This window comes from Triturus cristatus, chromosome 5_2 (genome assembly GCF_964204655.1).
Source record: "Triturus cristatus chromosome 5_2, aTriCri1.1, whole genome shotgun sequence".
Lineage (NCBI taxonomy): Eukaryota > Metazoa > Chordata > Amphibia > Caudata > Salamandridae > Triturus > Triturus cristatus.
The window spans coordinates 574,278,442-574,303,129 of record NC_140588.1 but is presented as its reverse complement, the minus strand read 5'-3'; the positions used below and the strand labels follow the sequence as shown (position 1 = coordinate 574,303,129).

Genomic DNA, 24,688 nt, shown 5'->3' with positions numbered 1-24,688 from the left:
TTCGCAATGTATTCTTCCAGCAAGCTGAATAACGAGGTAGGTGTGAGAAGGTGTACCAGCTGTCTTTGAGCTATCAGCGGCCACTAGGTGTCCCTCTTGTGATTTCCCGGGGATCCCGATTGTACAGGAATTCGTCGGTTCAGTAGCACGGGGGAGGGGATGGCCTGTGCTTGGAAGTGACAAACAGTCTGGTGGAATCATGAGTGTTTTTTCAAGTTCTGATTCATATTCGCTGTAGAATAAAATATGCTTTCAGCCCCCATGAGCTTTGTCACTAGGAGAGCAGTGTAGGAACTTTTGCTGTATGGCTGTGGGTTCCCTGGTGGTCTAGTGGTTAGGATTCGGCGCTCTCACCGCCGCGGCCCGGGTTCGATTCCCGGTCAGGGAACAGTCCTTCTTCTGCCCTTGAATGCTTTTCCTTCCCGCAGGTCAGGGCTTCTCAAAATGAATTTGCTTTTCTGACAAACAGTTTGTCTAGCATCCCGCAATCTGGCTCCTAATTTGATTTTCGCAAGGTTCCCTTTGAGTTGCTTTCCTCGGCGGGAGGAAAATCTCTTGTGCAAGGCTCTTGAGGAAGTTAGATTCTGTATTCCGAGGTGCGCTTCTTTTCGTAAGCTTCTGACCACATGGTGTGCGGCAGGAAGTCATCTTTGACAGGGCCGCAGGCTTTGTCTCCAAATGGCATCCCGGACCCACTGCAACCCACCTTTTTGCTGAAACGGAAGTCTGGTTCAGGGTAAGAAAAAGCTGAGCTGCACGTACCGAAAGCAGCAGAGCCCAGCGGTGGAGAGGGTGTGGCCAGGGCTGTCTGATTTGCATAGTGACCAGTGGCATCTTGGGAATGTACAGGCTTTGGAGCTTAACGGGTGCTGCAGGGGTCTGCCTGGCCGGAGAAATGCCTGTCTGGCGCTCCCCTCAGGACACACGTGTCTTCCGTTCGAGCATGGAGGGTGAGGGACATGGGTCACCCTCATATACAGGGGTGTGGGCATGGGCAGGATGGGGCGTGGGGGACCCGTCAGGGCATTGCCCGTTTGGAAGCCCGTTCGGAAGGCAAGAGGAGGCGGAGGCGGGAATCTCTGCTCAATTTTTTCCCGAGGCCTGGGGACAAGCCTTTGCACATTTGATCCAGCCGGGCCTGCATCAGCAGATCCTGCTCCGATGGCAAGGGAGAGCCTGCAGGTGTAAATCAAAGAAAGGGGAGAAATCCGCAAGAGGCGGGTTAACAAATTCCAGTGGCAGGCCCATGTTCCCCAGGAAGCAAGTACTTCCTCCTGCTCCCTTCAGTGGGAAAAGACATAGGAGGTGTATTTCTCTAAGCAGGGGCTCTGCGTAGGTGGCACTGCATTGCTTTGGGAAGCATCCATGCTAAGTGCAGAGTAGCAGCAGACCCCACAGCTGAGACGTGAATTGGGACTGTTAAGGAAGGGCACTGGGAGGGTGAGGAGGGCAGAGGAAAATGCTTTACAAAAGCATTTGCAAGTTCCTACACACCCGCTGAAAACCCATACCAGGGATGGGGCTCGAACCCATGCGGACAACTGTCCATTGGATCTTAAGTCCAACGCCTTAACAACTCGGCCACCCTGGTGAGACCCTAGGCCCTGCCTTACTCAGCTCCCTTTTCATGCTGGCTGCTCCAGCGCAGGCTGTCCAGCAAGAGGTGATTGCAGAGTAAAAAGGCTTTTGCAGGAGGATAAAGGTAATTGCTTATGACAAACACACTGTGTGACACCTAACTTTTCCCCACTCGTACTTTATGGGCAATCTATACAGTGGAGTTAGCTTAGTCACAATAAGGAAGTGAGCAAGGCAGGCTCACAAGAGCATCTCCTCCCTGGTGGTCTAGTGGCTAGGATTCGGCGCTTTCAGCGCCGCGGCCCGGGTTCGATTCCCGGTCAGGGAAGATCCCTCTAAGACATAGACGTGCGTAATTTGTCCACGCAGCTCAGCTTTTTTTAATCGAAGGTCATTAAAAAGGCACCCCGACCTATAGACGAAAGCAGAGGAAAGGGGCTGGGTCCCCTGTGTCCCAGGTTGCTTTGCTCCCATTGCCCTCAGCCACCTTCATGCGCACGCAGTCCCCCACCCAGTCAGGTGCTCTATGTGGGCGTAAAGTGCAGTACCAGCTCATCAGAAAGGTAAATTGCTGGAAAACCCGGCTGCGATGTATACATCTACTTTGGAGCACTCTTCTCCCTTGCACTCTTAAATCGGTCATTCGCAATGTATTCTTCCAGCAAGCTGAATAACGAGGTAGGTGTGAGAAGGTGTACCAGCTGTCTTTGAGCTATCAGCGGCCACTAGGTGTCCCTCTTGTGATTTCCCGGGGATCCCGATTGTACAGGAATTCGTCGGTTCAGTAGCACGGGGGAGGGGATGGCCTGTGCTTGGAAGTGACAAACAGTCTGGTGGAATCATGAGTGTTTTTTCAAGTTCTGATTCATATTCGCTGTAGAATAAAATATGCTTTCAGCCCCCATGAGCTTTGTCACTAGGAGAGCAGTGTAGGAACTTTTGCTGTATGGCTGTGGGTTCCCTGGTGGTCTAGTGGTTAGGATTTGGCGCTCTCACCGCCGCGGCCCGGGTTCGATTCCCGGTCAGGGAACAGTCCTTCTTCTGCCCTTGAATGCTTTTCCTTCCCGCAGGTCAGGGCTTCTCAAAATGAATTTGCTTTTCTGACAAACAGTTTGTCTAGCATCCCGCAATCTGGCTCCTAATTTGATTTTCGCAAGGTTCCCTTTGAGTTGCTTTCCTCGGCGGGAGGAAAATCTCTTGTGCAAGGCTCTTGAGGAAGTTAGATTCTGTATTCCGAGGTGCGCTTCTTTTCGTAAGCTTCTGACCACATGGTGTGCGGCAGGAAGTCATCTTTGACAGGGCCGCAGGCTTTGTCTCCAAATGGCATCCCGGACCCACTGCAACCCACCTTTTTGCTGAAACGGAAGTCTGGTTCAGGGTAAGAAAAAGCTGAGCTGCACGTACCGAAAGCAGCAGAGCCCAGCGGTGGAGAGGGTGTGGCCAGGGCTGTCTGATTTGCATAGTGACCAGTGGCATCTTGGGAATGTACAGGCTTTGGAGCTTAACGGGTGCTGCAGGGGTCTGCCTGGCCGGAGAAATGCCTGTCTGGCGCTCCCCTCAGGACACACGTGTCTTCCGTTCGAGCATGGAGGGTGAGGGACATGGGTCACCCTCATATACAGGGGTGTGGGCATGGGCAGGATGGGGCGTGGGGGACCCGTCAGGGCATTGCCCGTTTGGAAGCCCGTTCGGAAGGCAAGAGGAGGCGGAGGCGGGAATCTCTGCTCAATTTTTTCCCGAGGCCTGGGGACAAGCCTTTGCACATTTGATCCAGCCGGGCCTGCATCAGCAGATCCTGCTCCGATGGCAAGGGAGAGCCTGCAGGTGTAAATCAAAGAAAGGGGAGAAATCCGCAAGAGGCGGGTTAACAAATTCCAGTGGCAGGCCCATGTTCCCCAGGAAGCAAGTACTTCCTCCTGCTCCCTTCAGTGGGAAAAGACATAGGAGGTGTATTTCTCTAAGCAGGGGCTCTGCGTAGGTGGCACTGCATTGCTTTGGGAAGCATCCATGCTAAGTGCAGAGTAGCAGCAGACCCCACAGCTGAGACGTGAATTGGGACTGTTAAGGAAGGGCACTGGGAGGGTGAGGAGGGCAGAGGAAAATGCTTTAAAAAAGCATCTGCAAGTTCCTACACACCCGCTGAAAACCCATACCAGGGATGGGGCTCGAACCCATGCGGACAACTGTCCATTGGATCTTAAGTCCAACGCCTTAACCACTCGGCCACCCTGGTGAGACCCTAGGCCCTGCCTTACTCAGCTCCCTTTTCATGCTGGCTGCTCCAGCGCAGGCTGTCCAGCAAGAGGTGATTGCAGAGTAAAAAGGCTTTTGCAGGAGGATAAAGGTAATTGCTTATGACAAACACACTGTGTGACACCTAACTTTTCCCCACTCGTACTTTATGGGCAATCTATACAGTGGAGTTAGCTTAGTCACAATAAGGAAGTGAGCAAGGCAGGCTCACAAGAGCATCTCCTCCCTGGTGGTCTAGTGGCTAGGATTCGGCGCTTTCACCGCCGCGGCCCGGGTTCGATTCCCGGTCAGGGAAGATCCCTCTAAGACGTAGACGTGCGTAATTTGTCCACGCAGCTCAGCTTTTTTTAATCGAAGGTCCTTAAAAAGGCACCCCGACCTATAGACGAAAGCAGAGGAAAGGGGCTGGGTCCCCTGTGTCCCAGGTTGCTTTGCTCCCATTGCCCTCAGCCACCTTCATGCGCACGCAGTCCCCCACCCAGTCAGGTGCTCTATGTGGGCGTAAAGTGCAGTACCAGCTCATCGGAAAGGTAAATTGCTGGAAAACCCGGCTGCGATGTATACATCTACTTTGGAGCACTCTTCTCCCTTGCACTCTTGAATCGGTCATTCGCAATGTATTCTTCCAGCAAGCTGAATAACGAGGTAGGTGTGAGAAGGTGTACCAGCTGTCTTTGAGCTATCAGCGGCCACTAGGTGTCCCTCTTGTGATTTCCCGGGGATCCCGATTGTACAGGAATTCGTCGGTTCAGTAGCACGGGGGAGGGGATGGCCTGTGCTTGGAAGTGACAAACAGTCTGGTGGAATCATGAGTGTTTTTTCAAGTTCTGATTCATATTCGCTGTAGAATAAAATATGCTTTCAGCCCCCATGAGCTTTGTCACTAGGAGAGCAGTGTAGGAACTTTTGCTGAATGGCTGTGGGTTCCCTGGTGGTCTAGTGGTTAGGATTCGGCGCTCTCACCGCCGCGGCCCGGGTTCGATTCCCGGTCAGGGAACAGTCCTTCTTCTGCCCTTGAATGCTTTTCCTTCCCGCAGGTCAGGGCTTCTCAAAATGAATTTGCTTTTCTGACAAACAGTTTGCCTAGCATCCCGCAATCTGGCTCCTAATCTGATTTTCGCAAGGTTCCCTTTGAGTTGCTTTCCTCGGCGGGAGGAAAATCTCTTGTGCAAGGCTCTTGAGGAAGTGAGATTCTGTATTCCGAGGTGCGCTTCTTTTCGTAGGATTCTGACCACATGGTGTGCGGCAGGAAGTCATCTTTGACAGGGCCGCAGGCTTTGTCTCCAAATGGCATCCCGGACCCACTGCAACCCAGCTTTTTGCTGAAACGGAAGTCTGGTTCAGGGTAAGAAAAAGCTGAGCTGCACGTACCGAAAGCAACAGAGCCCAGCGGCGGAGAGGGTGTGGCCAGGGCTGTCTGATTTGCATAGTGGCCAGTGGCATCTTGGGAATGTACAGGCTTTGGAGCCTAACGGGTGCTGCAGGGGTCTGCCTGGCCGGAGAAATGCCTGTCTGGCGCTCCCCTCAGGACACACGTGTCTTCCGTTCGAGCATGGAGGGTGAGGGACATGGGTCACCCTCATATACAGGGGTGTGGGCATGGGCAGGATGGGGTGTGGGGGACCCGTCAGGGCATTGCCCGTTTGGAAGCCCGTTCGGAAGGCAAGAGGAGGCGGAGGCGGGAATCTCTGCTCAATTTTTTCCCGAGGCCTGGGGACAAGCCTTTGCACATTTGATCCAGCCGGGCCTGCATCAGCAGATCCTGCTCCGATGGCAAGGGAGAGCCTGCAGGTGTAAATCAAAGAAAGGGGAGAAATCCGCAAGAGGCGGGTTAACAAATTCCAGTGGCAGGCCCATGTTCCCCAGGAAGCAAGTACTTCCTCCTGCTCCCTTCAGTGGGAAAAGACATAGGAGGTGTATTTCTCTAAGCAGGGGCTCTGCGTAGGTGGCACTGCATTGCTTTGGGAAGCATCCATGCTAAGTGCAGAGTAGCAGCAGACCCCACAGCTGAGACGTGAATTGGGACTGTTAAGGAAGGGCACTGGGAGGGTGAGGAGGGCAGAGGAAAATGCTTTAAAAAAGCATCTGCAAGTTCCTACACACCCGCTGAAAACCCATACCAGGGATGGGGCTCGAACCCATGCGGACAACTGTCCATTGGATCTTAAGTCCAACGCCTTAACCACTCGGCCACCCTGGTGAGACCCTAGGCCCTGCCTTACTCAGCTCCCTTTTCATGCTGGCTGCTCCAGCGCAGGCTGTCCAGCAAGAGGTGATTGCAGAGTAAAAAGGCTTTTGCAGGAGGATAAAGGTAATTGCTTATGACAAACACACTGTGTGACACCTAACTTTTCCCCACTCGTACTTTATGGGCAATCTATACAGTGGAGTTAGCTTAGTCACAATAAGGAAGTGAGCAAGGCAGGCTCACAAGAGCATCTCCTCCCTGGTGGTCTAGTGGCTAGGATTCGGCGCTTTCAGCGCCGCGGCCCGGGTTCGATTCCCGGTCAGGGAAGATCCCTCTAAGACATAGACGTGCGTAATTTGTCCACGCAGCTCAGCTTTTTTTAATCGAAGGTCATTAAAAAGGCACCCCGACCTATAGACGAAAGCAGAGGAAAGGGGCTGGGTCCCCTGTGTCCCAGGTTGCTTTGCTCCCATTGCCCTCAGCCACCTTCATGCGCACGCAGTCCCCCACCCAGTCAGGTGCTCTATGTGGGCGTAAAGTGCAGTACCAGCTCATCAGAAAGGTAAATTGCTGGAAAACCCGGCTGCGATGTATACATCTACTTTGGAGCACTCTTCTCCCTTGCACTCTTAAATCGGTCATTCGCAATGTATTCTTCCAGCAAGCTGAATAACGAGGTAGGTGTGAGAAGGTGTACCAGCTGTCTTTGAGCTATCAGCGGCCACTAGGTGTCCCTCTTGTGATTTCCCGGGGATCCCGATTGTACAGGAATTCGTCGGTTCAGTAGCACGGGGGAGGGGATGGCCTGTGCTTGGAAGTGACAAACAGTCTGGTGGAATCATGAGTGTTTTTTCAAGTTCTGATTCATATTCGCTGTAGAATAAAATATGCTTTCAGCCCCCATGAGCTTTGTCACTAGGAGAGCAGTGTAGGAACTTTTGCTGTATGGCTGTGGGTTCCCTGGTGGTCTAGTGGTTAGGATTCGGCGCTCTCACCGCCGCGGCCCGGGTTCGATTCCCGGTCAGGGAACAGTCCTTCTTCTGCCCTTGAATGCTTTTCCTTCCCGCAGGTCAGGGCTTCTCAAAATGAATTTGCTTTTCTGACAAACAGTTTGTCTAGCATCCCGCAATCTGGCTCCTAATTTGATTTTCGCAAGGTTCCCTTTGAGTTGCTTTCCTCGGCGGGAGGAAAATCTCTTGTGCAAGGCTCTTGAGGAAGTTAGATTCTGTATTCCGAGGTGCGCTTCTTTTCGTAAGCTTCTGACCACATGGTGTGCGGCAGGAAGTCATCTTTGACAGGGCCGCAGGCTTTGTCTCCAAATGGCATCCCGGACCCACTGCAACCCACCTTTTTGCTGAAACGGAAGTCTGGTTCAGGGTAAGAAAAAGCTGAGCTGCACGTACCGAAAGCAGCAGAGCCCAGCGGTGGAGAGGGTGTGGCCAGGGCTGTCTGATTTGCATAGTGACCAGTGGCATCTTGGGAATGTACAGGCTTTGGAGCTTAACGGGTGCTGCAGGGGTCTGCCTGGCCGGAGAAATGCCTGTCTGGCGCTCCCCTCAGGACACACGTGTCTTCCGTTCGAGCATGGAGGGTGAGGGACATGGGTCACCCTCATATACAGGGGTGTGGGCATGGGCAGGATGGGGCGTGGGGGACCCGTCAGGGCATTGCCCGTTTGGAAGCCCGTACGGAAGGCAAGAGGAGGCGGAGGCGGGAATCTCTGCTCAATTTTTTCCCGAGGCCTGGGGACAAGCCTTTGCACATTTGATCCAGCCGGGCCTGCATCAGCAGATCCTGCTCCGATGGCAAGGGAGAGCCTGCAGGTGTAAATCAAAGAAAGGGGAGAAATCCGCAAGAGGCGGGTTAACAAATTCCAGTGGCAGGCCCATGTTCCCCAGGAAGCAAGTACTTCCTCCTGCTCCCTTCAGTGGGAAAAGACATAGGAGGTGTATTTCTCTAAGCAGGGGCTCTGCGTAGGTGGCACTGCATTGCTTTGGGAAGCATCCATGCTAAGTGCAGAGTAGCAGCAGACCCCACAGCTGAGACGTGAATTGGGACTGTTAAGGAAGGGCACTGGGAGGGTGAGGAGGGCAGAGGAAAATGCTTTAAAAAAGCATCTGCAAGTTCCTACACACCCGCTGAAAACCCATACCAGGGATGGGGCTCGAACCCATGCGGACAACTGTCCATTGGATCTTAAGTCCAACGCCTTAACCACTCGGCCACCCTGGTGAGACCCTAGGCCCTGCCTTACTCAGCTCCCTTTTCATGCTGGCTGCTCCAGCGCAGGCTGTCCAGCAAGAGGTGATTGCAGAGTAAAAAGGCTTTTGCAGGAGGATAAAGGTAATTGCTTATGACAAACACACTGTGTGACACCTAACTTTTCCCCACTCGTACTTTATGGGCAATCTATACAGTGGAGTTAGCTTAGTCACAATAAGGAAGTGAGCAAGGCAGGCTCACAAGAGCATCTCCTCCCTGGTGGTCTAGTGGCTAGGATTCGGCGCTTTCACCGCCGCGGCCCGGGTTCGATTCCCGGTCAGGGAAGATCCCTCTAAGACGTAGACGTGCGTAATTTGTCCACGCAGCTCAGCTTTTTTTAATCGAAGGTCCTTAAAAAGGCACCCCGACCTATAGACGAAAGCAGAGGAAAGGGGCTGGGTCCCCTGTGTCCCAGGTTGCTTTGCTCCCATTGCCCTCAGCCACCTTCATGCGCACGCAGTCCCCCACCCAGTCAGGTGCTCTATGTGGGCGTAAAGTGCAGTACCAGCTCATCGGAAAGGTAAATTGCTGGAAAACCCGGCTGCGATGTATACATCTACTTTGGAGCACTCTTCTCCCTTGCACTCTTGAATCGGTCATTCGCAATGTATTCTTCCAGCAAGCTGAATAACGAGGTAGGTGTGAGAAGGTGTACCAGCTGTCTTTGAGCTATCAGCGGCCACTAGGTGTCCCTCTTGTGATTTCCCGGGGATCCCGATTGTACAGGAATTCGTCGGTTCAGTAGCACGGGGGAGGGGATGGCCTGTGCTTGGAAGTGACAAACAGTCTGGTGGAATCATGAGTGTTTTTTCAAGTTCTGATTCATATTCGCTGTAGAATAAAATATGCTTTCAGCCCCCATGAGCTTTGTCACTAGGAGAGCAGTGTAGGAACTTTTGCTGAATGGCTGTGGGTTCCCTGGTGGTCTAGTGGTTAGGATTCGGCGCTCTCACCGCCGCGGCCCGGGTTCGATTCCCGGTCAGGGAACAGTCCTTCTTCTGCCCTTGAATGCTTTTCCTTCCCGCAGGTCAGGGCTTCTCAAAATGAATTTGCTTTTCTGACAAACAGTTTGCCTAGCATCCCGCAATCTGGCTCCTAATCTGATTTTCGCAAGGTTCCCTTTGAGTTGCTTTCCTCGGCGGGAGGAAAATCTCTTGTGCAAGGCTCTTGAGGAAGTGAGATTCTGTATTCCGAGGTGCGCTTCTTTTCGTAGGATTCTGACCACATGGTGTGCGGCAGGAAGTCATCTTTGACAGGGCCGCAGGCTTTGTCTCCAAATGGCATCCCGGACCCACTGCAACCCAGCTTTTTGCTGAAACGGAAGTCTGGTTCAGGGTAAGAAAAAGCTGAGCTGCACGTACCGAAAGCAACAGAGCCCAGCGGCGGAGAGGGTGTGGCCAGGGCTGTCTGATTTGCATAGTGGCCAGTGGCATCTTGGGAATGTACAGGCTTTGGAGCCTAACGGGTGCTGCAGGGGTCTGCCTGGCCGGAGAAATGCCTGTCTGGCGCTCCCCTCAGGACACACGTGTCTTCCGTTCGAGCATGGAGGGTGAGGGACATGGGTCACCCTCATATACAGGGGTGTGGGCATGGGCAGGATGGGGTGTGGGGGACCCGTCAGGGCATTGCCCGTTTGGAAGCCCGTTCGGAAGGCAAGAGGAGGCGGAGGCGGGAATCTCTGCTCAATTTTTTCCCGAGGCCTGGGGACAAGCCTTTGCACATTTGATCCAGCCGGGCCTGCATCAGCAGATCCTGCTCCGATGGCAAGGGAGAGCCTGCAGGTGTAAATCAAAGAAAGGGGAGAAATCCGCAAGAGGCGGGTTAACAAATTCCAGTGGCAGGCCCATGTTCCCCAGGAAGCAAGTACTTCCTCCTGCTCCCTTCAGTGGGAAAAGACATAGGAGGTGTATTTCTCTAAGCAGGGGCTCTGCGTAGGTGGCACTGCATTGCTTTGGGAAGCATCCATGCTAAGTGCAGAGTAGCAGCAGACCCCACAGCTGAGACGTGAATTGGGACTGTTAAGGAAGGGCACTGGGAGGGTGAGGAGGGCAGAGGAAAATGCTTTAAAAAAGCATCTGCAAGTTCCTACACACCCGCTGAAAACCCATACCAGGGATGGGGCTCGAACCCATGCGGACAACTGTCCATTGGATCTTAAGTCCAACGCCTTAACCACTCGGCCACCCTGGTGAGACCCTAGGCCCTGCCTTACTCAGCTCCCTTTTCATGCTGGCTGCTCCAGCGCAGGCTGTCCAGCAAGAGGTGATTGCAGAGTAAAAAGGCTTTTGCAGGAGGATAAAGGTAATTGCTTATGACAAACACACTGTGTGACACCTAACTTTTCCCCACTCGTACTTTATGGGCAATCTATACAGTGGAGTTAGCTTAGTCACAATAAGGAAGTGAGCAAGGCAGGCTCACAAGAGCATCTCCTCCCTGGTGGTCTAGTGGCTAGGATTCGGCGCTTTCACCGCCGCGGCCCGGGTTCGATTCCCGGTCAGGGAAGATCCCTCTAAGACGTAGACGTGCGTAATTTGTCCACGCAGCTCAGCTTTTTTTAATCGAAGGTCCTTAAAAAGGCACCCCGACCTATAGACGAAAGCAGAGGAAAGGGGCTGGGTCCCCTGTGTCCCAGGTTGCTTTGCTCCCATTGCCCTCAGCCACCTTCATGCGCACGCAGTCCCCCACCCAGTCAGGTGCTCTATGTGGGCGTAAAGTGCAGTACCAGCTCATCAGAAAGGTAAATTGCTGGAAAACCCGGCTGCGATGTATACATCTACTTTGGAGCACTCTTCTCCCTTGCACTCTTGAATCGGTCATTCGCAATGTATTCTTCCAGCAAGCTGAATAACGAGGTAGGTGTGAGAAGGTGTACCAGCTGTCTTTGAGCTATCAGCGGCCACTAGGTGTCCCTCTTGTGATTTCCCGGGGATCCCGATTGTACAGGAATTCGTCGGTTCAGTAGCACGGGGGAGGGGATGGCCTGTGCTTGGAAGTGACAAACAGTCTGGTGGAATCATGAGTGTTTTTTCAAGTTCTGATTCATATTCGCTGTAGAATAAAATATGCTTTCAGCCCCCATGAGCTTTGTCACTAGGAGAGCAGTGTAGGAACTTTTGCTGTATGGCTGTGGGTTCCCTGGTGGTCTAGTGGTTAGGATTTGGCGCTCTCACCGCCGCGGCCCGGGTTCGATTCCCGGTCAGGGAACAGTCCTTCTTCTGCCCTTGAATGCTTTTCCTTCCCGCAGGTCAGGGCTTCTCAAAATGAATTTGCTTTTCTGACAAACAGTTTGCCTAGCATCCCGCAATCTGGCTCCTAATCTGATTTTCGCAAGGTTCCCTTTGAGTTGCTTTCCTCGGCGGGAGGAAAATCTCTTGTGCAAGGCTCTTGAGGAAGTGAGATTCTGTATTCCGAGGTGCGCTTCTTTTCGTAGGATTCTGACCACATGGTGTGCGGCAGGAAGTCATCTTTGACAGGGCCGCAGGCTTTGTCTCCAAATGGCATCCCGGACCCACTGCAACCCAGCTTTTTGCTGAAACGGAAGTCTGGTTCAGGGTAAGAAAAAGCTGAGCTGCACGTACCGAAAGCAACAGAGCCCAGCGGCGGAGAGGGTGTGGCCAGGGCTGTCTGATTTGCATAGTGGCCAGTGGCATCTTGGGAATGTACAGGCTTTGGAGCCTAACGGGTGCTGTAGGGGTCTGCCTGGCCGGAGAAATGCCTGTCTGGCGCTCCCCTCAGGACACACGTGTCTTCCGTTCGAGCATGGAGGGTGAGGGACATGGGTCACCCTCATATACAGGGGTGTGGGCATGGGCAGGATGGGGTGTGGGGGACCCGTCAGGGCATTGCCCGTTTGGAAGCCCGTTCGGAAGGCAAGAGGAGGCGGAGGCGGGAATCTCTGCTCAATTTTTTCCCGAGGCCTGGGGACAAGCCTTTGCACATTTGATCCTGCCGGGCCTGCATCAGCAGATCCTGCTCCGATGGCAAGGGAGAGCCTGCAGGTGTAAATCAAAGAAAGGGGAGAAATCCGCAAGAGGCGGGTTAACAAATTCCAGTGGCAGGCCCATGTTCCCCAGGAAGCAAGTACTTCCTCCTGCTCCCTTCAGTGGGAAAAGACATAGGAGGTGTATTTCTCTAAGCAGGGGCTCTGCGTAGGTGGCACTGCATTGCTTTGGGAAGCATCCATGCTAAGTGCAGAGTAGCAGCAGACCCCACAGCTGAGACGTGAATTGGGACTGTTAAGGAAGGGCACTGGGAGGGTGAGGAGGGCAGAGGAAAATGCTTTACAAAAGCATCTGCAAGTTCCTACACACCCGCTGAAAACCCATACCAGGGATGGGGCTCGAACCCATGCGGACAACTGTCCATTGGATCTTAAGTCCAACGCCTTAACCACTCGGCCACCCTGGTGAGACCCTAGGCTCTGCCTTACTCAGCTTCCTTTTCATGCTGGCTGCTCCAGCGCAGGCTGTCCAGCAAGAGGTGATTGCAGAGTAAAAAGGCTTTTGCAGGAGGATAAAGGTAATTGCTTATGACAAACACACTGTGTGACACCTAACTTTTCCCCACTCGTACTTCATGGGCAATCTATACAGTGGAGTTAGCTTAGTCACAATAAGGAAGTGAGCAAGGCAGGCTCACAAGAGCATCTCCTCCCTGGTGGTCTAGTGGCTAGGATTCGGCGCTTTCACCGCCGCGGCCCGGGTTCGATTCCCGGTCAGGGAAGATCCCTCTAAGACGTAGACGTGCGTAATTTGTCCACGCAGCTCAGCTTTTTTTAATCGAAGGTCCTTAAAAAGGCACCCCGACCTATAGACGAAAGCAGAGGAAAGGGGCTGGGTCCCCTGTGTCCCAGGTTGCTTTGCTCCCATTGCCCTCAGCCACCTTCATGCGCACGCAGTCCCCCACCCAGTCAGGTGCTCTATGTGGGCGTAAAGTGCAGTACCAGCTCATCAGAAAGGTAAATTGCTGGAAAACCCGGCTGCGATGTATACATCTACTTTGGAGCACTCTTCTCCCTTGCACTCTTGAATCGGTCATTCGCAATGTATTCTTCCAGCAAGCTGAATAACGAGGTAGGTGTGAGAAGGTGTACCAGCTGTCTTTGAGCTATCAGCGGCCACTAGGTGTCCCTCTTGTGATTTCCCGGGGATCCCGATTGTACAGGAATTCGTCGGTTCAGTAGCACGGGGGAGGGGATGGCCTGTGCTTGGAAGTGACAAACAGTCTGGTGGAATCATGAGTGTTTTTTCAAGTTCTGATTCATATTCGCTGTAGAATAAAATATGCTTTCAGCCCCCATGAGCTTTGTCACTAGGAGAGCAGTGTAGGAACTTTTGCTGTATGGCTGTGGGTTCCCTGGTGGTCTAGTGGTTAGGATTCGGCGCTCTCACCGCCGCGGCCCGGGTTCGATTCCCGGTCAGGGAACAGTCCTTCTTCTGCCCTTGAATGCTTTTCCTTCCCGCAGGTCAGGGCTTCTCAAAATGAATTTGCTTTTCTGACAAACAGTTTGCCTAGCATCCCGCAATCTGGCTCCTAATCTGATTTTCGCAAGGTTCCCTTTGAGTTGCTTTCCTCGGCGGGAGGAAAATCTCTTGTGCAAGGCTCTTGAGGAAGTGAGATTCTGTATTCCGAGGTGCGCTTCTTTTCGTAGGATTCTGACCACATGGTGTGCGGCAGGAAGTCATCTTTGACAGGGCCGCAGGCTTTGTCTCCAAATGGCATCCCGGACCCACTGCAACCCAGCTTTTTGCTGAAACGGAAGTCTGGTTCAGGGTAAGAAAAAGCTGAGCTGCACGTACCGAAAGCAGCAGAGCCCAGCGGCGGAGAGGGTGTGGCCAGGGCTGTCTGATTTGCATAGTGGCCAGTGGCATCTTGGGAATGTACAGGCTTTGGAGCCTAACGGGTGCTGCAGGGGTCTGCCTGGCCGGAGAAATGCCTGTCTGGCGCTCCCCTCAGGACACACGTGTCTTCCGTTCGAGCATGGAGGGTGAGGGACATGGGTCACCCTCATATACAGGGGTGTGGGCATGGGCAGGATGGGGCGTGGGGGACCCGTCAGGGCATTGCCCGTTTGGAAGCCCGTTCGGAAGGCAAGAGGAGGCGGAGGCGGGAATCTCTGCTCAATTTTTTCCCGAGGCCTGGGGACAAGCCTTTGCACATTTGATCCAGCCGGGCCTGCATCAGCAGATCCTGCTCCGATGGCAAGGGAGAGCCTGCAGGTGTAAATCAAAGAAAGGGGAGGAATCCGCAAGAGGCGGGTTAACAAATTCCAGTGGCAGGCCCATGTTCCCCAGGAAGCAAGTACTTCCTCCTGCTCCCTTCAGTGGGAAAAGACATAGGAGGTGTATTTCTCTAAGCAGGGGCTCTGCGTAGGTGGCACTGCATTGCTTTGGGAAGCATCCATGCTAAGTGCAGAGTAGCAGCAGACCCCACAGCTGAGACGTGAATTGGGACTGTTAAGGAAGGGCACTGGGAGGGTGAGGAGGGCAGAGGAAAATGCTTTAAAAAAGCATCTGCAAGTTCCTACACACCCGCTGAAAACCCATACCAGGGATGGGGCTCGAACCCATGCGGACAACTGTCCATTGGATCTTAAGTCCAACGCCTTAACCACTCGGCCACCCTGGTGAGACCCTAGGCCCTGCCTTACTCAGCTCCCTTTTCATGCTGGCTGCTCCAGCGCAGGCTGTCCAGCAAGAGGTGATTGCAGAGTAAAAAGGCTTTTGCAGGAGGATAAAGGTAATTGCTTATGACAAACACACTGTGTGACACCTAACTTTTCCCCACTCGTACTTTATGGGCAATCTATACAGTGGAGTTAGCTTAGTCACAATAAGGAAGTGAGCAAGGCAGGCTCACAAGAGCATCTCCTCCCTGGTGGTCTAGTGGCTAGGATTCGGCGCTTTCACCGCCGCGGCCCGGGTTCGATTCCCGGTCAGGGAAGATCCCTCTAAGACGTAGACGTGCGTAATTTGTCCACGCAGCTCAGCTTTTTTTAATCGAAGGTCCTTAAAAAGGCACCCCGACCTATAGACGAAAGCAGAGGAAAGGGGCTGGGTCCCCTGTGTCCCAGGTTGCTTTGCTCCCATTGCCCTCAGCCACCTTCATGCGCACGCAGTCCCCCACCCAGTCAGGTGCTCTATGTGGGCGTAAAGTGCAGTACCAGCTCATCGGAAAGGTAAATTGCTGGAAAACCCGGCTGCGATGTATACATCTACTTTGGAGCACTCTTCTCCCTTGCACTCTTGAATCGGTCATTCGCAATGTATTCTTCCAGCAAGCTGAATAACGAGGTAGGTGTGAGAAGGTGTACCAGCTGTCTTTGAGCTATCAGCGGCCACTAGGTGTCCCTCTTGTGATTTCCCGGGGATCCCGATTGTACAGGAATTCGTCGGTTCAGTAGCACGGGGGAGGGGATGGCCTGTGCTTGGAAGTGACAAACAGTCTGGTGGAATCATGAGTGTTTTTTCAAGTTCTGATTCATATTCGCTGTAGAATAAAATATGCTTTCAGCCCCCATGAGCTTTGTCACTAGGAGAGCAGTGTAGGAACTTTTGCTGTATGGCTGTGGGTTCCCTGGTGGTCTAGTGGTTAGGATTCGGCGCTCTCACCGCCGCGGCCCGGGTTCGATTCCCGGTCAGGGAACAGTCCTTCTTCTGCCCTTGAATGCTTTTCCTTCCCGCAGGTCAGGGCTTCTCAAAATGAATTTGCTTTTCTGACAAACAGTTTGCCTAGCATCCCGCAATCTGGCTCCTAATCTGATTTTCGCAAGGTTCCCTTTGAGTTGCTTTCCTCGGCGGGAGGAAAATCTCTTGTGCAAGGCTCTTGAGGAAGTGAGATTCTGTATTCCGAGGTGCGCTTCTTTTCGTAGGATTCTGACCACATGGTGTGCGGCAGGAAGTCATCTTTGACAGGGCCGCAGGCTTTGTCTCCAAATGGCATCCCGGACCCACTGCAACCCAGCTTTTTGCTGAAACGGAAGTCTGGTTCAGGGTAAGAAAAAGCTGAGCTGCACGTACCGAAAGCAACAGAGCCCAGCGGCGGAGAGGGTGTGGCCAGGGCTGTCTGATTTGCATAGTGGCCAGTGGCATCTTGGGAATGTACAGGCTTTGGAGCCTAACGGGTGCTGCAGGGGTCTGCCTGGCCGGAGAAATGCCTGTCTGGCGCTCCCCTCAGGACACACGTGTCTTCCGTTCGAGCATGGAGGGTGAGGGACATGGGTCACCCTCATATACAGGGGTGTGGGCATGGGCAGGATGGGGTGTGGGGGACCCGTCAGGGCATTGCCCGTTTGGAAGCCCATTCGGAAGGCAAGAGGAGGCGGAGGCGGGAATCTCTGCTCAATTTTTTCCCGAGGCCTGGGGACAAGCCTTTGCACATTTGATCCAGCCGGGCCTGCATCAGCAGATCCTGCTCCGATGGCAAGGGAGAGCCTGCAGGTGTAAATCAAAGAAAGGGGAGAAATCCGCAAGAGGCGGGTTAACAAATTCCAGTGGCAGGCCCATGTTCCCCAGGAAGCAAGTACTTCCTCCTGCTCCCTTCAGTGGGAAAAGACATAGGAGGTGTATTTCTCTAAGCAGGGGCTCTGCGTAGGTGGCACTGCATTGCTTTGGGAAGCATCCATGCTAAGTGCAGAGTAGCAGCAGACCCCACAGCTGAGACGTGAATTGGGACTGTTAAGGAAGGGCACTGGGAGGGTGAGGAGGGCAGAGGAAAATGCTTTAAAAAAGCATCTGCAAGTTCCTACACACCCGCTGAAAACCCATACCAGGGATGGGGCTCGAACCCATGCGGACAACTGTCCATTGGATCTTAAGTCCAACGCCTTAACCACTCGGCCACCCTGGTGAGACCCTAGGCCCTGCCTTACTCAGCTCCCTTTTCATGCTGGCTGCTCCAGCGCAGGCTGTCCAGCAAGAGGTGATTGCAGAGTAAAAAGGCTTTTGCAGGAGGATAAAGGTAATTGCTTATGACAAACACACTGTGTGACACCTAACTTTTCCCCACTCGTACTTTATGGGCAATCTATACAGTGGAGTTAGCTTAGTCACAATAAGGAAGTGAGCAAGGCAGGCTCACAAGAGCATCTCCTCCCTGGTGGTCTAGTGGCTAGGATTCGGCGCTTTCACCGCCGCGGCCCGGGTTCGATTCCCGGTCAGGGAAGATCCCTCTAAGACGTAGACGTGCGTAATTTGTCCACGCAGCTCAGCTTTTTTTAATCGAAGGTCCTTAAAAAGGCACCCCGACCTATAGACGAAAGCAGAGGAAAGGGGCTGGGTCCCCTGTGTCCCAGGTTGCTTTGCTCCCATTGCCCTCAGCCACCTTCATGCGCACGCAGTCCCCCACCCAGTCAGGTGCTCTATGTGGGCGTAAAGTGCAGTACCAGCTCATCAGAAAGGTAAATTGCTGGAAAACCCGGCTGCGATGTATACATCTACTTTGGAGCACTCTTCTCCCTTGCACTCTTGAATCGGTCATTCGCAATGTATTCTTCCAGCAAGCTGAATAACGAGGTAGGTGTGAGAAGGTGTACCAGCTGTCTTTGAGCTATCAGCGGCCACTAGGTGTCCCTCTTGTGATTTCCCGGGGATCCCGATTGTACAGGAATTCGTCGGTTCAGTAGCACGGGGGAGGGGATGGCCTGTGCTTGGAAGTGACAAACAGTCTGGTGGAATCATGAGTGTTTTTTCAAGTTCTGATTCATTTTCGCTGTAGAATAAAATATGCTTTCAGCCCCCATGAGCTTTGTCACTAGGAGAGCAGTGTAGGAACTTTTGCTGTATGGCTGTGGGTTCCCTGGTGGTCTAGTGGTTAGGATTCGGCGCTCTCACCGCCGCGGCCCGGGTTCGATTCCCGTTCAGGGAACAGTCCTTCTTCTGCCCTTGAATGCTTTTCCTTCCCGCAGGTCAGGGCTTCTCAAAATGAATTTGCTTTTCTGACAAACAGTTTGCCTAGCATCCCGCAATCTGGCTCCTAATCTGATTTTCGCAAGGTTCCCTTTGAGTTGCTTTCCTCGGCGGGAGGAAAATCTCTTGTGCAAGGCTCTTGAGGAAGTGAGATTCTGTATTCCGAGGTGCGCTTCTTTTCGTAGGATTCTGACCACATGGTGTGCGGCAGGAAGTCATCTTTGACAGGGCCGCAGGCTTTGTCTCCAAATGGCATCCCGGACCCACTGCAACCCAGCTTTTTGCTGAAACGGAAGTCTGGTTCAGGGTAAGAAAAAGCTGAGCTGCACGTACCGAAAGCAACAGAGCCCAGCGGCGGAGAGGGTGTGGCCAGGGCTGTCTGATTTGCATAGTGGCCAGTGGCATCTTGGGAATGTACAGGCTTTGGAGCCTAACGGGTGCTGCAGGGGTCTGCCTGGCCGGAGAAATGCCTGTCTGGCGCTCCCCTCAGGACACACGTGTCTTCCGTTCGAGCATGGAGGGTGAGGGACATGGGTCACCCTCATATACAGGGGTGTGGGCATGGGCAGGATGGGGTGTGGGGGACCCGTCAGGGCATTGCCCGTTTGGAAGCCCGTTCGGAAGGCAAGAGGAGGCGGAGGCGGGAATCTCTGCTCAATTTTTTCCCGAGGCCTGGGGACAAGCCTTTGCACATTTGATCCAGCCGGGCCTGCATCAGCAGATCCTGCTCCGATGGCAAGGGAGAGCCTGCAGGTGTAAATCAAAGAAAGGGGAGAAATCCGCAAGAGGCGGGTTAACAAATTCCAGTGGCAGGCCCATGTTCCCCAGGAAGCAAGTACTTCCTCCTGCTCCCTTCAGTGGGAAAAGACATAGGAGGTGTATTTCTCTAAGCAGGGGCTCTGCGTAGGTGGCACTGCATTGCTTTGGGAAGCATCCATGCTAAGTGCAGAGTAGCAGCAGACCCCACAGCTGAGACGTGAATTGGGACTGTTAAGGAAGGGCACTGGGAGGGTGAGGAGGGCAGAGGAAAATGCTTTAAAAAAGCATCTGCAAGTTCCTACACACCCGCTGAAAACCCATACCAGGGATGGGGCTCGAACCCATGCGGACAACTGTCCATTGGATCTTAAGTCCAACGCCTTAACCACTCGGCCACCCTGGTGAGACCCTAGGCCCTGCCTTACTCAGCTCCCTTTTCATGCTGGCTGCTCCAGCGCAGGCTGTCCAGCAAGAGGTGATTGCAGAGTAAAAAGGCTTTTGCAGGAGGATAAAGGTAATTGCTTATGACAAACACACTGTGTGACACCTAACTTTTCCCCACTCGTACTTTATGGGCAATCTATACAGTGGAGTTAGCTTAGTCACAATAAGGAAGTGAGCAAGGCAGGCTCACAAGAGCATCTCCTCCCTGGTGGTCTAGTGGCTAGGATTCGGCGCTTTCACCGCCGCGGCCCGGGTTCGATTCCCGGTCAGGGAAGATCCCTCTAAGACGTAGACGTGCGTAATTTGTCCACGCAGCTCAGCTTTTTTTAATCGAAGGTCCTTAAAAAGGCACCCCGACCTATAGACGAAAGCAGAGGAAAGGGGCTGGGTCCCCTGTGTCCCAGGTTGCTTTGCTCCCATTGCCCTCAGCCACCTTCATGCGCACGCAGTCCCCCACCCAGTCAGGTGCTCTATGTGGGCGTAAAGTGCAGTACCAGCTCATCAGAAAGGTAAATTGCTGGAAAACCCGGCTGCGATGTATACATCTACTTTGGAGCACTCTTCTCCCTTGCACTCTTGAATCGGTCATTCGCAATGTATTCTTCCAGCAAGCTGAATAACGAGGTAGGTGTGAGAAGGTGTACCAGCTGTCTTTGAGCTATCAGCGGCCACTAGGTGTCCCTCTTGTGATTTCCCGGGGATCCCGATTGTACAGGAATTCGTCGGTTCAGTAGCACGGGGGAGGGGATGGCCTGTGCTTGGAAGTGACAAACAGTCTGGTGGAATCATGAGTGTTTTTTCAAGTTCTGATTCATATTCGCTGTAGAATAAAATATGCTTTCAGCCCCCATGAGCTTTGTCACTAGGAGAGCAGTGTAGGAACTTTTGTTGTATGGCTGTGGGTTCCCTGGTGGTCTAGTGGTTAGGATTCGGCGCTCTCACCGCCGCGGCCCGGGTTCGATTCCCGGTCAGGGAACAGTCCTTCTTCTGCCCTTGAATGCTTTTCCTTCCCGCAGGTCAGGGCTTCTCAAAATGAATTTGCTTTTCTGACAAACAGTTTGCCTAGCATCCCGCAATCTGGCTCCTAATCTGATTTTCGCAAGGTTCCCTTTGAGTTGCTTTCCTCGGCGGGAGGAAAATCTCTTGTGCAAGGCTCTTGAGGAAGTGAGATTCTGTATTCCGAGGTGCGCTTCTTTTCGTAGGATTCTGACCACATGGTGTGCGGCAGGAAGTCATCTTTGACAGGGCCGCAGGCTTTGTCTCCAAATGGCATCCCGGACCCACTGCAACCCAGCTTTTTGCTGAAACGGAAGTCTGGTTCAGGGTAAGAAAAAGCTGAGCTGCACGTACCGAAAGCAACAGAGCCCAGCGGCGGAGAGGGTGTGGCCAGGGCTGTCTGATTTGCATAGTGGCCAGTGGCATCTTGGGAATGTACAGGCTTTGGAGCCTAACGGGTGCTGCAGGGGTCTGCCTGGCCGGAGAAATGCCTGTCTGGCGCTCCCCTCAGGACACACGTGTCTTCCGTTCGAGCATGGAGGGTGAGGGACATGGGTCACCCTCATATACAGGGGTGTGGGCATGGGCAGGATGGGGCGTGGGGGACCCGTCAGGGCATTGCCCGTTTGGAAGCCCGTTCGGAAGGCAAGAGGAGGCGGAGGCGGGAATCTCTGCTCAATTTTTTCCCGAGGCCTGGGGACAAGCCTTTGCACATTTGATCCAGCCGGGCCTGCATCAGCAGATCCTGCTCCGATGGCAAGGGAGAGCCTGCAGGTGTAAATCAAAGAAAGGGGAGGAATCCGCAAGAGGCGGGTTAACAAATTCCAGTGGCAGGCCCATGTTCCCCAGGAAGCAAGTACTTCCTCCTGCTCCCTTCAGTGGGAAAAGACATAGGAGGTGTATTTCTCTAAGCAGGGGCTCTGCGTAGGTGGCACTGCATTGCTTTGGGAAGCATCCATGCTAAGTGCAGAGTAGCAGCAGACCCCACAGCTGAGACGTGAATTGGGACTGTTAAGGAAGGGCACTGGGAGGGTGAGGAGGGCAGAGGAAAATGCTTTAAAAAAGCATCTGCAAGTTCCTACACACCCGCTGAAAACCCATACCAGGGATGGGGCTCGAACCCATGCGGACAACTGTCCATTGGATCTTAAGTCCAACGCCTTAACCACTCGGCCACCCTGGTGAGACCCTAGGCCCTGCCTTACTCAGCTCCCTTTTCATGCTGGCTGCTCCAGCGCAGGCTGTCCAGCAAGAGGTGATTGCAGAGTAAAAAGGCTTTTGCAGGAGGATAAAGGTAATTGCTTATGACAAACACACTGTGTGACACCTAACTTTTCCCCACTCGTACTTTATGGGCAATCTATACAGTGGAGTTAGCTTAGTCACAATAAGGAAGTGAGCAAGGCAGGCTCACAAGAGCATCTCCTCCCTGGTGGTCTAGTGGCTAGGATTCGGCGCTTTCACCGCCGCGGCCCGGGTTCGATTCCCGGTCAGGGAAGATCCCTCTAAGACGTAGACGTGCGTAATTTGTCCACGCAGCTCAGCTTTTTTTAATCGAAGGTCCTTAAAAAGGCACCCCGACCTATAGACGAAAGCAGAGGAAAGGGGCTGGGTCCCCTGTGTCCCAGGTTGCTTTGCTCCCATTGCCCTCAGCCACCTTCATGCGCACGCAGTCCCCCACCCAGTCAGGTGCTCTATGTGGGCGTAAAGTGCAGTACCAGCTCATCAGAAAGGTAAATTGCTGGAAAACCCGGCTGCGATGTATACATCTACTTTGGAGCACTCTTCTCCCTTGCACTCTTGAATCGGTCATTCGCAATGTATTCTTCCAGCAAGCTGAATAACGAGGTAGGTGTGAGAAGGTGTACCAGCTGTCTTTGAGCTATCAGCGGCCACTAGGTGTCCCTCTTGTGATTTCCCGGGGATCCCGATTGTACAGGAATTCGTCGGTTCAGTAGCACGGGGGAGGGGATGGCCTGTGCTTGGAAGTGACAAACAGTCTGGTGGAATCATGAGTGTTTTTTCAAGTTCTGATTCATTTTCGCTGTAGAATAAAATATGCTTTCAGCCCCCATGAGCTTTGTCACTAGGAGAGCAGTGTAGGAACTTTTGCTGTATGGCTGTGGGTTCCCTGGTGGTCTAGTGGTTAGGATTCGGCGCTCTCACCGCCGCGGCCCGGGTTCGATTCCCGGTCAGGGAACAGTCCTTCTTCTGCCCTTGAATGCTTTTCCTTCCCGCAGGTCAGGGCTTCTCAAAATGAATTTGCTTTTCTGACAAACAGTTTGCCTAGCATCCCGCAATCTGGCTCCTAATCTGATTTTCGCAAGGTTCCCTTTGAGTTGCTTTCCTCGGCGGGAGGAAAATCTCTTGTGCAAGGCTCTTGAGGAAGTGAGATTCTGTATTCCGAGGTGCGCTTCTTTTCGTAGGATTCTGACCACATGGTGTGCGGCAGGAAGTCATCTTTGACAGGGCCGCAGGCTTTGTCTCCAAATGGCATCCCGGACCCACTGCAACCCAGCTTTTTGCTGAAACGGAAGTCTGGTTCAGGGTAAGAAAAAGCTGAGCTGCACGTACCGAAAGCAACAGAGCCCAGCGGCGGAGAGGGTGTGGCCAGGGCTGTCTGATTTGCATAGTGGCCAGTGGCATCTTGGGAATGTACAGGCTTTGGAGCCTAACGGGTGCTGCAGGGGTCTGCCTGGCCGGAGAAATGCCTGTCTGGCGCTCCCCTCAGGACACACGTGTCTTCCGTTCGAGCATGGAGGGTGAGGGACATGGGTCACCCTCATATACAGGGGTGTGGGCATGGGCAGGATGGGGTGTGGGGGACCCGTCAGGGCATTGCCCGTTTGGAAGCCCGTTCGGAAGGCAAGAGGAGGCGGAGGCGGGAATCTCTGCTCAATTTTTTCCCGAGGCCTGGGGACAAGCCTTTGCACATTTGATCCAGCCGGGCCTGCATCAGCAGATCCTGCTCCGATGGCAAGGGAGAGCCTGCAGGTGTAAATCAAAGAAAGGGGAGAAATCCGCAAGAGGCGGGTTAACAAATTCCAGTGGCAGGCCCATGTTCCCCAGGAAGCAAGTACTTCCTCCTGCTCCCTTCAGTGGGAAAAGACATAGGAGGTGTATTTCTCTAAGCAGGGGCTCTGCGTAGGTGGCACTGCATTGCTTTGGGAAGCATCCATGCTAAGTGCAGAGTAGCAGCAGACCCCACAGCTGAGACGTGAATTGGGACTGTTAAGGAAGGGCACTGGGAGGGTGAGGAGGGCAGAGGAAAATGCTTTAAAAAAGCATCTGCAAGTTCCTACACACCCGCTGAAAACCCATACCAGGGATGGGGCTCGAACCCATGCGGACAACTGTCCATTGGATCTTAAGTCCAACGCCTTAACCACTCGGCCACCCTGGTGAGACCCTAGGCCCTGCCTTACTCAGCTCCCTTTTCATGCTGGCTGCTCCAGCGCAGGCTGTCCAGCAAGAGGTGATTGCAGAGTAAAAAGGCTTTTGCAGGAGGATAAAGGTAATTGCTTATGACAAACACACTGTGTGACACCTAACTTTTCCCCACTCGTACTTTATGGGCAATCTATACAGTGGAGTTAGCTTAGTCACAATAAGGAAGTGAGCAAGGCAGGCTCACAAGAGCATCTCCTCCCTGGTGGTCTAGTGGCTAGGATTCGGCGCTTTCACCGCCGCGGCCCGGGTTCGATTCCCGGTCAGGGAAGATCCCTCTAAGACGTAGACGTGCGTAATTTGTCCACGCAGCTCAGCTTTTTTTAATCGAAGGTCCTTAAAAAGGCACCCCGACCTATAGACGAAAGCAGAGGAAAGGGGCTGGGTCCCCTGTGTCCCAGGTTGCTTTGCTCCCATTGCCCTCAGCCACCTTCATGCGCACGCAGTCCCCCACCCAGTCAGGTGCTCTATGTGGGCGTAAAGTGCAGTACCAGCTCATCAGAAAGGTAAATTGCTGGAAAACCCGGCTGCGATGTATACATCTACTTTGGAGCACTCTTCTCCCTTGCACTCTTGAATCGGTCATTCGCAATGTATTCTTCCAGCAAGCTGAATAACGAGGTAGGTGTGAGAAGGTGTACCAGCTGTCTTTGAGCTATCAGCGGCCACTAGGTGTCCCTCTTGTGATTTCCCGGGGATCCCGATTGTACAGGAATTCGTCGGTTCAGTAGCACGGGGGAGGGGATGGCCTGTGCTTGGAAGTGACAAACAGTCTGGTGGAATCATGAGTGTTTTTTCAAGTTCTGATTCATATTCGCTGTAGAATAAAATATGCTTTCAGCCCCCATGAGCT

The 24,688-nt window shown here is 53.3% G+C and overlaps 19 non-coding genes across 19 annotated transcripts; all 19 read left to right on the top strand.

Moving 5' to 3' along the window:
* Positions 1-316: 316 nt before the first annotated feature.
* TRNAE-CUC (transfer RNA glutamic acid (anticodon CUC)) lies at positions 317-388 on the top strand. The gene has a single exon. It is a non-coding gene; the product is annotated as a tRNA-Glu (tRNA).
* A 2,148-nt stretch (positions 389-2,536) lies between these two features.
* On the top strand, positions 2,537-2,608 carry TRNAE-CUC (transfer RNA glutamic acid (anticodon CUC)). Its single transcript has one exon. It is a non-coding gene; the product is annotated as a tRNA-Glu (tRNA).
* A 1,446-nt stretch (positions 2,609-4,054) lies between these two features.
* TRNAE-UUC (transfer RNA glutamic acid (anticodon UUC)) lies at positions 4,055-4,126 on the top strand. The gene has a single exon. It is a non-coding gene; the product is annotated as a tRNA-Glu (tRNA).
* A 630-nt stretch (positions 4,127-4,756) lies between these two features.
* On the top strand, positions 4,757-4,828 carry TRNAE-CUC (transfer RNA glutamic acid (anticodon CUC)). Its single transcript has one exon. It is a non-coding gene; the product is annotated as a tRNA-Glu (tRNA).
* A 2,148-nt stretch (positions 4,829-6,976) lies between these two features.
* TRNAE-CUC (transfer RNA glutamic acid (anticodon CUC)) lies at positions 6,977-7,048 on the top strand. The gene has a single exon. It is a non-coding gene; the product is annotated as a tRNA-Glu (tRNA).
* Positions 7,049-8,494: 1,446 nt separating this feature from the next.
* On the top strand, positions 8,495-8,566 carry TRNAE-UUC (transfer RNA glutamic acid (anticodon UUC)). Its single transcript has one exon. It is a non-coding gene; the product is annotated as a tRNA-Glu (tRNA).
* Positions 8,567-9,196: 630 nt separating this feature from the next.
* TRNAE-CUC (transfer RNA glutamic acid (anticodon CUC)) lies at positions 9,197-9,268 on the top strand. Its single transcript has one exon. It is a non-coding gene; the product is annotated as a tRNA-Glu (tRNA).
* Positions 9,269-10,714: 1,446 nt separating this feature from the next.
* TRNAE-UUC (transfer RNA glutamic acid (anticodon UUC)) lies at positions 10,715-10,786 on the top strand. The gene has a single exon. It is a non-coding gene; the product is annotated as a tRNA-Glu (tRNA).
* Positions 10,787-11,416: 630 nt separating this feature from the next.
* Positions 11,417-11,488, top strand: TRNAE-CUC (transfer RNA glutamic acid (anticodon CUC)). Its single transcript has one exon. It is a non-coding gene; the product is annotated as a tRNA-Glu (tRNA).
* A 1,446-nt stretch (positions 11,489-12,934) lies between these two features.
* Positions 12,935-13,006, top strand: TRNAE-UUC (transfer RNA glutamic acid (anticodon UUC)). Its single transcript has one exon. It is a non-coding gene; the product is annotated as a tRNA-Glu (tRNA).
* A 630-nt stretch (positions 13,007-13,636) lies between these two features.
* Positions 13,637-13,708, top strand: TRNAE-CUC (transfer RNA glutamic acid (anticodon CUC)). Its single transcript has one exon. It is a non-coding gene; the product is annotated as a tRNA-Glu (tRNA).
* A 1,446-nt stretch (positions 13,709-15,154) lies between these two features.
* On the top strand, positions 15,155-15,226 carry TRNAE-UUC (transfer RNA glutamic acid (anticodon UUC)). Its single transcript has one exon. It is a non-coding gene; the product is annotated as a tRNA-Glu (tRNA).
* A 630-nt stretch (positions 15,227-15,856) lies between these two features.
* On the top strand, positions 15,857-15,928 carry TRNAE-CUC (transfer RNA glutamic acid (anticodon CUC)). Its single transcript has one exon. It is a non-coding gene; the product is annotated as a tRNA-Glu (tRNA).
* Positions 15,929-17,374: 1,446 nt separating this feature from the next.
* Positions 17,375-17,446, top strand: TRNAE-UUC (transfer RNA glutamic acid (anticodon UUC)). Its single transcript has one exon. It is a non-coding gene; the product is annotated as a tRNA-Glu (tRNA).
* Positions 17,447-19,594: 2,148 nt separating this feature from the next.
* Positions 19,595-19,666, top strand: TRNAE-UUC (transfer RNA glutamic acid (anticodon UUC)). The gene has a single exon. It is a non-coding gene; the product is annotated as a tRNA-Glu (tRNA).
* Positions 19,667-20,296: 630 nt separating this feature from the next.
* On the top strand, positions 20,297-20,368 carry TRNAE-CUC (transfer RNA glutamic acid (anticodon CUC)). The gene has a single exon. It is a non-coding gene; the product is annotated as a tRNA-Glu (tRNA).
* Positions 20,369-21,814: 1,446 nt separating this feature from the next.
* TRNAE-UUC (transfer RNA glutamic acid (anticodon UUC)) lies at positions 21,815-21,886 on the top strand. The gene has a single exon. It is a non-coding gene; the product is annotated as a tRNA-Glu (tRNA).
* Positions 21,887-22,516: 630 nt separating this feature from the next.
* Positions 22,517-22,588, top strand: TRNAE-CUC (transfer RNA glutamic acid (anticodon CUC)). Its single transcript has one exon. It is a non-coding gene; the product is annotated as a tRNA-Glu (tRNA).
* A 1,446-nt stretch (positions 22,589-24,034) lies between these two features.
* On the top strand, positions 24,035-24,106 carry TRNAE-UUC (transfer RNA glutamic acid (anticodon UUC)). The gene has a single exon. It is a non-coding gene; the product is annotated as a tRNA-Glu (tRNA).
* Positions 24,107-24,688: the final 582 nt, after the last annotated feature.